Below are 13,272 nucleotides of genomic sequence, written 5' to 3' on the forward strand. Positions count from 1 at the left end.
GTTTCACTTGTTTCTGAATAGTTTTCTCCTAGTTCTGTGTCTTTATCACTTTGGTCATTTATTTCGTTTATACTTATTTTTGATGGACTCTCCTGTACTTCTTCTAACTGTAATTTGAATCTTTCTATCTCATTTGTTAGTTTTAGTTCTTCTTCTTCTTCTTTACGTTTTTCCTTTTCTTTTAGTTTATTTGCATACATCTGTTTTAGCATCTCTAATTCTTTTTCTAATTCTGTTATTTTAGTGTTTTTTACTTCCTCTATCTGTTGTATTTTTTCTTTAGCTTGCTGTTGTATTTCTTTAATCTCTCGTTTTCTATCTATTTCTTCGTTTTCTTTTGTTATTCTAACCATGGCGGTTAAACTATCCTCTAGTTTTACAGTTTCTTTTTCTAACATTAAGTTTAGGTTATTTCCTATTTTTTTATATCTTCTTCCTAAGTTAGAAAATATTATTGTTATTTTTAATCCTTCTGGATTCTCATATGTTTTCTCTTCTAATGCGAATTCTTCTTTATTCATCTTTTATCCTTTAGATAACAAATATATTTATATTCTGTTTTAGATATTATATCGATTAATTTGGACAGCCTAGCTTTGTTTATTTTTGTGATACTTAAGTATTCATATTCTATATATAGTTTCTTTAGTTTCTTCCTAATTTTCTGCGATTTCTTAGTTATTTTGATTGTTTCACTGTTTTGCGGGTTTGTACTATTAATGTCAGTGTTATTTTTCATGATTTGCTTCTTAATATAAATGTTTATTTTTCATAGCTCTGATACCAATTTGGGGGTGGTTGTTTGAGTTCATCTTATTTTTCATAGGATCTTTTTTATGTAGTTGTGGAATTAAATGCTTTTTCATGATTATCTGTAGCTAGCGAAATTAACCTTGAAATTTCTTTTATATTTTCAAGTGTGTATTCTAAGTATTTAATATCTTTAGTTTTTTGATATTCTTCTATATTTTTTTCTAATATTATTTTTGACATATTTATATGTTTTAGAATTTCTAACCAGTACTTAAAATATTTGTAACTATCAATTTTTGATTTGTTCATATTAATACTGAGATGTATACCTGTTGATACATATATCCATGGTTTCTATATTTCTCAGTGTTATTTCTTTTCTGTGTTGATAACTTTCAAGTTTATCTTCATAAAATTCAATTTCATTTTCTATAGTTAATAAAGCTTTATTACGTAATTTATTATATCTAATAATATCTTTGCAGGTTTTAATATTGTATTTAACACAATCTATTTTTCTATTTATGTTACTGAGGTTTTTAAGAAGTTTCCATTTCTGGGTATTATAGAATCTTATATAATGAAAAGTGTTATGTTTCATTTATAAAAAGATTTTATTAACTTGATATGTGATCATTAGTCTGAATATAAATCTAGTTCATATAGATCTAATATATCTATTTCATGTGATACAATTAGTTCCGTAAATGCTTGTTCCATTACATATATTATTTCAAAAGTAACTAAAATATCGTAAATTTTTCTTTTAACATCGTTATTAAGTCTCTTAAAGATATATAACATAAGTATTTTGTAGTCAATATTTTCTTCTAATAAATACGTGTGGTTGTTCATTTAGATTTATTATTTATCCTTATCATGTGTTTACTAAACATATTCCCTCTAACCTCTTTGTTTATCATAGAGTTTATCATATTTTAATAAGTTATACTGAACAATCTTTTCTGGTCACTACCATGTTTTTCATGCTTCAATCATTTACCCTAACAGCGCCTCAACTCTGTGTACTCCCCTAAACGGCTTCCTTGCCTACTGGTTTCCACTTTAGGATGGCATAGTCTGGGCTTAACTACTCTCAGCATTATTAGACAGGCAAACTTTCTCAAGATGTTCTTTATAACAGTACTATAACATGATAAACAATTATGATATTTAAGAGATTATAAGGAATATAAGAGTTTAGTTAAACATGATTATGAATAAACTTACCTGGTTTTGTAACTCGTTTGAATGCTCCATAGCTGTTTTAGATACTTGTAAATAACTCAGATATTTCTTACAAGAGAGAAGATAAGAGAGAATATTAGAGAGAGAAGGTAAGGGTGAGGATGTCTGAGGATGTCCTCCTTCCTCAGATTTACATTCTATATAAAGAAAATTAAAACGACTCTTACTGTTTACAAATGACTCCTACTATTCATGAACGACCTTTACTGTTCATGATTATGACATATACTATTTACTTTATGACTCTTACTATTCATGAACGACCTTTACTGTTCATGATTATGACATATACTATTTACTTTATGACTCTTACTATTCATGAACGACCTTTACTGTTCATGAATGCGACTAGTACTATTTACTTTACATTATATGTTTCCAGTAGTTGTCTTCTTCTTTTGTCTTCTTTGTTGATACCTTCATTCTAGTTGGACTTCTGGTACATAGTTATCATCTCCGTTGCACTTTGAACATATGTGGTCTGGATATTTGTGTCCTACTAGTTTGCAGTATCTTGTTAATAACTCGTTTGAAATAAATTCTTTTTTCAATGCTCTGGTAGTTGGTTGCATTTCTGGTTTTAATAATGATAAAATCCATTTCTGGACTTCATCCATATCTCCTTGTCGTAGTTCCTTCGAGTTGGCATATATCATCAATTGGTCTCTGGAATAGTAGCTCCAGATAGCATTTCCTTGTAGATAATTGTTAGCTAGTTCTTGAATAATAGTTGCTATACCAATTATTCTTTTATTAGCATAGAAACTTGGTATCTCCATTTTCTGTATCTCCGGTTGTTTCTCTATCTCTTCCGGTATTATCATATCTCGTGTTAGTCCTATTTTTATCACCTGTATTATGGGTTTTATTTCATCATATAGTATTTCCGCTGGTGCTGTATAGAATTTGATGAAGAATAGGTTGCCTTTTGTAATTCTCTTGAAGGTGACAAATGCTTTGTATAGCTCTGGTATTCCAATTATTTCTTCTCCGTCATGGGTATATACTGTGCTAAGTAGTCCGTAGTTGTAACATGTTTTTACTAGGTTTGCTTTTGTTTTTGGCTGGGCTATAAGCCTATTATATCCCTGTAGTTTTTGGGTTACATAATCTTGTGTTGGATCTGTAGTAGTTGTTGATCTAGGGTTTAGGTTCAGAAATGTCTGGATTTTATATATATTCTCAATATATGTTTGAGTAATATGGTTATATACCTTTTTGTTGTGGTGTAGGCTATTAGCATAGGTTGAAGTTTGTGGGGCTATAACTATTGCTTCTCTTGGCTTTTTTGATGTAAATGGCTTATCAAATACGGTATTTAGGTTTACATTGATATGTGGCTTTTTGCTAACTTGTTTGCTTGTACCTGCAGCTGTATATAAAGCAACTGTGTTATGGGTTTTTTGGAGTTTCCCAACGTCTCCTTCTACCTCTGGAAGTTTAGAGTCTTCCGATTGACTTAGCTCCGCATTTTTATAGTCATGCTGCTGACTTTCTAGCTGTTGTAATCTTTTTCCCATACTCTCCATCTGTAAGGATAGAGTAGTAAGGATTGTAAATATGTCTTTTGATTCTTGGCTTTCATCTGTTTGGGTACCTTTGTCTTGATAGGTAGTCTGCAATAACATTCTTGTCAGTCCGTATTACTTCAATTGTAAATGTAAAATTTTGTATATTTAATACAAGTCTCCTTATTTCCTTTGTAGTTACTGAATCCTGTACTTTCCGAGTTATCCACCATTTTACTTGTGTATTATCTGTTCTTACTATAAATTTGTTATAAACAATATATGGCTCAAATGCTAACAAACATTTATATAATCCAAATAGTTCTTTCCTATTTATTTCCCATTTTAATTGTGGTTCCGTGTATGATCCGGAATAATATCTACAATGGTGTTCAATTTTTTCATTATCATATTTATATTTTAGAACTCCTCCGTAGCTGTGATCACTAGAATCAGTTTCTACAATATATGTAAATTGTTTCTTTTCATCTGGAAAATATAGTTTTGGTAATTTTTTACACATATTTTTTATCTTCTGTATATGTATTTTATCTTTTTCGTCAAAATGATATTCTATGTCCTTTTTTAATTTTTTCTGTAATGGTTTTAAGTTTTCTGCTAATTTAGGAATATATTCTCTTACTTGGTTAACCAATCCTAAAAATGATTGTAACTTCTTTTTTGTATCAAGTGTTTCATTCAAGTTAATTATCTTTTGTACTACATGGGTTTGCATTTTTATTCCGTTTTTATCTATTTGTATACCTAAAAATTCTATTTGATTTTTCATTACTTCTGCTTTCTTTTTACTTAAACTTATTCCTGATATTTCTACAATGTGTATGAATTTTTCTAGTAGTTTTATATGTTCGTTCTCTGTTCTAGAATATAGCAATATATCATCTATATATATTATACAATTTTCTAATTGGTTGAAGTAATTATCCATAAAATGTTGATACCTACCTGGTGCATTTTTATATCCAAAAGGTAATACGTTCCATTCGTAAAATCCTTGTGGTACTGTGAATGCTGTTAACTTTTTAGATTCATCTTCTAGTTTTAAATGGTAAAATCCTGATTTACAGTCAAATTTACTAAAATAGTTATATCCTTGTATTTGTCTAATTTTTAGTATTTTATTTGGTATCGGATAATTATATGTTTTTGTTTTTGCATTTAAGTTTCTATAATCTATAACCATACGGCTTTTTCCTCTTTTTTGTTCACTATGCTTATTTACTATAAATGCTGGGCTAGTATGTTTACTATTACTTTCTTGTATGTAGTTATTATCTAATAATTCTTTTATATGCATTTTAAATTCTGTTAAATCATTAAAATTGTATTTTAAAGGTTTTTGTGTTATTATGCTATTTTCATCTATTAGTTCAATCTTTATTTTTGTTTGATGTTTTTCCCATCCTTGGAGTGGATTATCATTATATAGTAATTCTAGTTTATCTTGTAGTGGTTTTATCTTATTTATTGAGAAAATGATTATCTCTATATTATGGTTACTTTGTATTACATTTTCTAATTTTTGGGTAATCTTTTCACTTCCTTTAATCCAGGGTGTTGTTTTTCTTACTTTATTATTTACTCTTTTTGCTCCTAATTTTTGTTTACACGGGGTAGTAAACCACCAATGTGTTTTTGTTATAATATGTGGGTATAATTTATCTAAAAATGGCATTCCTAATAATATATCTTTATTTGTGAATTCGTAACTATATATTTCTTCTATGGTTAATATTTTATCCCATATTTGTATTTTTATATTTCTTGCTTTATATGTTATCATACTTCCTTCATTATTAAATCCTGTTACTACTATGGGGGTTTTTAGCTTTTCCCATTTACTTTCTGGTAAACAATTATGTCTACACATATTAGCTTCTGCTCCTGTATCCACCATAGGTGTATAATATCTATTATAATATCCTTCTACTATTATTTTGGAAAGTATGTATATCTTTGGCATTATATCAAAGTTCTTTTTATTATTATTTTCTTATTTTCATAACTTATTGTTAATTGCCTATCTTCTAATTTATATGGTTTGACTTTTTCTAACCATTTTATCCCTAGTGTAATATTTTTATCTCCTTGATATATTTTAAAATTTATTAATATTGGTATTCCTCCAATAATTAATTCCTTTTCAGTTGTTTCTTCGTTTTTTCTTAACGCTTTTGGTAGTTCTGAATTTTGTTGTTCTATTGTTACTATCTCTTGTTCTGGTATTAGTTCTCTTATAACATAATTCTCTTCCTGCCCTGTATTTATTAGTATTAAATATTTTCTTTGGTCCATTATTCCTGTTATATAATAATGATGTGGGTTTATTTCTTCTATTTTTTGTTCTATTAATTTTTGTGGAGTGGTATAATTTATTCTTTTTGATGTACTTCTTGATGTACTTCTTGATGATGTTTCTGGCATTTCATTATTTATTCGTTTTGATGTGCTTAATCTTTCTTTTACTATTTCTAAATCTTCATCCATGTCTATTTCTGTATAACTGTAATCATTGTTGTCTATAACTGATACTATTCTTTCGAATGGATTTTCTATTTTTATTTTATTTATTTTATTTTTAGCTGTTATCTTATGTTTTGTTGTTAAGACATATAGATTTTTACATCTTGCTGTGAATATTTTACTTCCTGGTGCTAATTCTATTCCAGACATTTTCCAGTATAATACTAATGATTTATCTATATTTTTATCATCTACTGCTACTGAATAGTTAGCACTTACTATAAATTTAAATTTTTGGTATATTAAGTTACCTCTTACAGCACTTATTATACTCTTTTCTATAGGTTGTACAATCCTATCATCTGCCAAGTATATTTCTATAGGGGTATCTATTCCTTCCCTAAAACATGCTTTTATTAGGATCTCCGTTCCTCCTAAGTGTACATATTTTATTGGATTTTTTGCTTTTATATCTTGTATTTCTTTATTTAGTAGTCTTTTATTTAAAATTGGTATTTGTGCTTTACCTTTGATGTATTTACAATCTATTATATGTTCTCTTTGGCTTACTACATAGTATTCTTCTTTTTGTCTTTTAAACCAATTCTTTATTGTTGGTACTTCTAATATTTTGTCTATACTTAGATCCAATTCTTTTCCTTTTATTTGTTCAAATATATTAGCGTCAAATATTATTTTTTGTTCTGAAGATTGTTCATCTTGGTGTTCTTCTTGTTGTATAATTTGTATATCTTTTTCAGTCATAATTTTCTTCATCTGACTCTTCTATATCCTTGTTTATTTCATTTTCAGAGAACTCGTTTTCTGATATCTCATATATGCTGTCTTCACTGCTTAATTCATAATCTACATATTCTACTTGTGTATATTTATCATTATCTATCAATATTTCGGTAATTTGTTTCTTCTTTGGGTTTTTTGGTAATTTACAATCTTTGGCTAAGTGTCCTAGCTTTCCACAATTATAGCAAGTACATTCTGTTAGTTTTTTCTTTTTCCTATATGGTTTTTTATGTTTATAATTTTTTACATAATATCTTCTTCTTGGTTTCCTATATTTATACTTTGAATATTTTGATTTAAATTTCTTTTTCTTTCCTTCTTTTTTGTAATATTTATCTGTGCAGCCAAATTGGGGTGCTATTCTACTTTTGCAACATGCCAAATTTTTTACTAATATTTTTTCCATTTTCATGTTTTCTTTATATTTTTCACATAATTCTATAAACCAGTTTTGTAGAAATTTTATCCTTACTCCTAATGTATCTGCTAGTCCTGCTTCGTTCCAACTTTTTATTATTTTTGAGCTAAAGGGTTCTGGTAATTTTGTAAAATATAATTTTCTTATCTCTTTACTTTCATCTGGACTATATGTTCCTTTATAATAATAGTCTCTAAATGCACAAGTATATTCATCTATATAACACATATTACATATTGCTAATTTTGTCATTAAATTTCTATTTGTAATTTTTTCTTTATTTTGTTCTTCTACTTCTGTTGTCATACTACTAAATTCATTTCTTATTGCTATTTCATATTTATTTAATATATCTGTAACTGTTGTTGTAGTTGTACCGTCAAGTTTTTTATTACTCCTTAATGTGTCTAAGCTTTCACTTGATAAATTTTGTAACCATAATTTTACAGTTCCTATTAATGTTCTTTCTATATATCCTGGTGTTTCCGTTATTGTTATTTTATTATCTATTAGTTGTTTTGAGATATATCCTATCCATAATTGTATTGTTTTATTTATATCTGCTACACAATCTAGATCTAAAAAATTATATTGTTCAGTTATCTGTCTTGGTGCCCATTTCTTATTTAACCTTTTATCCCATAATGTTTTGTTTCTGTCATATGCATCATAACTTACTCTGTAATAGGTTGGGTTTAATTGTTTTGGATTTTTTATTCCTGATATGCTTGGTTTATCTTCGTTCATATCTCCTGTATTTATTTCTGGGTTTATTTTTATCTTTTCTGTTTTTTCTATAAGTTCTGTGTATGTTTCACTTGTTTCTGAATAGTTTTCTCCTAGTTCTGTGTCTTTATCACTTTGGTCATTTATTTCGTTTATACTTATTTTTGATGGACTCTCCTGTACTTCTTCTAACTGTAATTTGAATCTTTCTATCTCATTTGTTAGTTTTAGTTCTTCTTCTTCTTCTTTACGTTTTTCCTTTTCTTTTAGTTTATTTGCATACATCTGTTTTAGCATCTCTAATTCTTTTTCTAATTCTGTTATTTTAGTGTTTTTTACTTCCTCTATCTGTTGTATTTTTTCTTTAGCTTGCTGTTGTATTTCTTTAATCTCTCGTTTTCTATCTATTTCTTCGTTTTCTTTTGTTATTCTAACCATGGCGGTTAAACTATCCTCTAGTTTTACAGTTTCTTTTTCTAACATTAAGTTTAGGTTATTTCCTATTTTTTTATATCTTCTTCCTAAGTTAGAAAATATTATTGTTATTTTTAATCCTTCTGGATTCTCATATGTTTTCTCTTCTAATGCGAATTCTTCTTTATTCATCTTTTATCCTTTAGATAACAAATATATTTATATTCTGTTTTAGATATTATATCGATTAATTTGGACAGCCTAGCTTTGTTTATTTTTGTGATACTTAAGTATTCATATTCTATATATAGTTTCTTTAGTTTCTTCCTAATTTTCTGCGATTTCTTAGTTATTTTGATTGTTTCACTGTTTTGCGGGTTTGTACTATTAATGTCAGTGTTATTTTTCAAAACAGAATATAAATATGTTTGTTATCTAAAGGATAAAAGATGAATAAAGAAGAATTCGCATTAGAAGAGAAAACATATGAGAATCCAGAAGGATTAAAAATAACAATAATATTTTCTAACTTAGGAAGAAGATATAAAAAAATAGGAAATAACCTAAACTTAATGTTAGAAAAAGAAACTGTAAAACTAGAGGATAGTTTAACCGCCATGGTTAGAATAACAAAAGAAAACGAAGAAATAGATAGAAAACGAGAGATTAAAGAAATACAACAACAAGCTAAAGAAAAAATACAACAGATAGAGGAAGTAAAAAACACTAAAATAACAGAATTAGAAAAAGAATTAGAGATGCTAAAACAGATGTATGCAAATAAACTAAAAGAAAAGGAAAAACGTAAAGAAGAAGAAGAAGAACTAAAACTAACAAATGAGATAGAAAGATTCAAATTACAGTTAGAAGAAGTACAGGAGAGTCCATCAAAAATAAGTATAAACGAAATAAATGACCAAAGTGATAAAGACACAGAACTAGGAGAAAACTATTCAGAAACAAGTGAAACATACACAGAACTTATAGAAAAAACAGAAAAGATAAAAATAAACCCAGAAATAAATACAGGAGATATGAACGAAGATAAACCTAGCATATCAGGAATAAAAAATCCAAAACAATTAAACCCAACCTATTACAGAGTAAGTTATGATGCATATGACAGAAACAAAACATTATGGGATAAAAGGTTAAATAAGAAATGGGCACCAAGACAGATAACTGAACAATATAATTTTTTAGATCTAGATTGTGTAGCAGATATAAATAAAACAATACAATTATGGATAGGATATATCTCAAAACAACTAATAGATAATAAAATAACAATAACGGAAACACCAGGATATATAGAAAGAACATTAATAGGAACTGTAAAATTATGGTTACAAAATTTATCAAGTGAAAGCTTAGACACATTAAGGAGTAATAAAAAACTTGACGGTACAACTACAACAACAGTTACAGATATATTAAATAAATATGAAATAGCAATAAGAAATGAATTTAGTAGTATGACAACAGAAGTAGAAGAACAAAATAAAGAAAAAATTACAAATAGAAATTTAATGACAAAATTAGCAATATGTAATATGTGTTATATAGATGAATATACTTGTGCATTTAGAGACTATTATTATAAAGGAACATATAGTCCAGATGAAAGTAAAGAGATAAGAAAATTATATTTTACAAAATTACCAGAACCCTTTAGCTCAAAAATAATAAAAAGTTGGAACGAAGCAGGACTAGCAGATACATTAGGAGTAAGGATAAAATTTCTACAAAACTGGTTTATAGAATTATGTGAAAAATATAAAGAAAACATGAAAATGGAAAAAATATTAGTAAAAAATTTGGCATGTTGCAAAAGTAGAATAGCACCCCAATTTGGCTGCACAGATAAATATTACAAAAAAGAAGGAAAGAAAAAGAAATTTAAATCAAAATATTCAAAGTATAAATATAGGAAACCAAGAAGAAGATATTATGTAAAAAATTATAAACATAAAAAACCATATAGGAAAAAGAAAAAACTAACAGAATGTACTTGCTATAATTGTGGAAAGCTAGGACACTTAGCCAAAGATTGTAAATTACCAAAAAACCCAAAGAAGAAACAAATTACCGAAATATTGATAGATAATGATAAATATACACAAGTAGAATATGTAGATTATGAATTAAGCAGTGAAGACAGCATATATGAGATATCAGAAAACGAGTTCTCTGAAAATGAAATAAACAAGGATATAGAAGAGTCAGATGAAGAAAATTATGACTGAAAAAGATATACAAATTATACAACAAGAAGAACACCAAGATGAACAATCTTCAGAACAAAAAATAATATTTGACGCTAATATATTTGAACAAATAAAAGGAAAAGAATTGGATCTAAGTATAGACAAAATATTAGAAGTACCAACAATAAAGAATTGGTTTAAAAGACAAAAAGAAGAATACTATGTAGTAAGCCAAAGAGAACATATAATAGATTGTAAATACATCAAAGGTAAAGCACAAATACCAATTTTAAATAAAAGACTACTAAATAAAGAAATACAAGATATAAAAGCAAAAAATCCAATAAAATATGTACACTTAGGAGGAACGGAGATCCTAATAAAAGCATGTTTTAGGGAAGGAATAGATACCCCTATAGAAATATACTTGGCAGATGATAGGATTGTACAACCTATAGAAAAGAGTATAATAAGTGCTGTAAGAGGTAACTTAATATACCAAAAATTTAAATTTATAGTAAGTGCTAACTATTCAGTAGCAGTAGATGATAAAAATATAGATAAATCATTAGTATTATACTGGAAAATGTCTGGAATAGAATTAGCACCAGGAAGTAAAATATTCACAGCAAGATGTAAAAATCTATATGTCTTAACAACAAAACATAAGATAACAGCTAAAAATAAAATAAATAAAATAAAAATAGAAAATCCATTCGAAAGAATAGTATCAGTTATAGACAACAATGATTACAGTTATACAGAAATAGACATGGATGAAGATTTAGAAATAGTAAAAGAAAGATTAAGCACATCAAAACGAATAAATAATGAAATGCCAGAAACATCATCAAGAAGTACATCAAGAAGTACATCAAAAAGAATAAATTATACCACTCCACAAAAATTAATAGAACAAAAAATAGAAGAAATAAACCCACATCATTATTATATAACAGGAATAATGGACCAAAGAAAATATTTAATACTAATAAATACAGGGCAGGAAGAGAATTATGTTATAAGAGAACTAATACCAGAACAAGAGATAGTAACAATAGAACAACAAAATTCAGAACTACCAAAAGCGTTAAGAAAAAACGAAGAAACAACTGAAAAAGAATTAATTATTGGAGGAATACCAATATTAATAAATTTTAAAATATATCAAGGAGATAAAAATATTACACTAGGGATAAAATGGTTAGAAAAAGTCAAACCATATAAATTAGAAGATAGGCAATTAACAATAAGTTATGAAAATAAGAAAATAATAATAAAAAGAACTTTGATATAATGCCAAAGATATACATACTTTCCAAAATAATAGTAGAAGGATATTATAATAGATATTATACACCTATGGTGGATACAGGAGCAGAAGCTAATATGTGTAGACATAATTGTTTACCAGAAAGTAAATGGGAAAAGCTAAAAACCCCATAGTAGTAACAGGATTTAATAATGAAGGTAGTATGATAACATATAAAGCAAGAAATATAAAAATACAAATATGGGATAAAATATTAACCATAGAAGAAATATATAGTTACGAATTCACAAATAAAGATATATTATTAGGAATGCCATTTTTAGATAAATTATACCCACATATTATAACAAAAACACATTGGTGGTTTACTACCCCGTGTAAACAAAAATTAGGAGCAAAAAGAGTAAATAATAAAGTAAGAAAAACAACACCCTGGATTAAAGGAAGTGAAAAGATTACCCAAAAATTAGAAAATATAATACAAAGTAACCATAATATAGAGATAATCATTTTCTCAATAAATAAGATAAAACCACTACAAGATAAACTAGAATTACTATATAATGATAATCCACTCCAAGGATGGGAAAAACATCAAACAAAAATAAAGATTGAACTAATAGATGAAAATAGCATAATAACACAAAAACCTTTAAAATACAATTTTAATGATTTAACAGAATTTAAAATGCATATAAAAGAATTATTAGATAATAACTACATACAAGAAAGTAATAGTAAACATACTAGCCCAGCATTTATAGTAAATAAGCATAGTGAACAAAAAAGAGGAAAAAGCCGTATGGTTATAGATTATAGAAACTTAAATGCAAAAACAAAAACATATAATTATCCGATACCAAATAAAATACTAAAAATTAGACAAATACAAGGATATAACTATTTTAGTAAATTTGACTGTAAATCAGGATTTTACCATTTAAAACTAGAAGATGAATCTAAAAAGTTAACAGCATTCACAGTACCACAAGGATTTTACGAATGGAACGTATTACCTTTTGGATATAAAAATGCACCAGGTAGGTATCAACATTTTATGGATAATTACTTCAACCAATTAGAAAATTGTATAATATATATAGATGATATATTGCTATATTCTAGAACAGAGAACGAACATATAAAACTACTAGAAAAATTCATACACATTGTAGAAATATCAGGAATAAGTTTAAGTAAAAAGAAAGCAGAAGTAATGAAAAATCAAATAGAATTTTTAGGTATACAAATAGATAAAAACGGAATAAAAATGCAAACCCATGTAGTACAAAAAATAATTAACTTGAATGAAACACTTGATACAAAAAAGAAGTTACAATCATTTTTAGGATTGGTTAACCAAGTAAGAGAATATATTCCTAAATTAGCAGAAAACTTAAAACCATTACAGAAAAAATTAAAAAAGGATATAGAATA

The sequence above is a fragment of the Nicotiana sylvestris genome, chromosome 11 (genome assembly GCF_000393655.2).
Source record: "Nicotiana sylvestris chromosome 11, ASM39365v2, whole genome shotgun sequence".
Taxonomy (NCBI): Eukaryota; Viridiplantae; Streptophyta; class Magnoliopsida; order Solanales; family Solanaceae; genus Nicotiana; species Nicotiana sylvestris.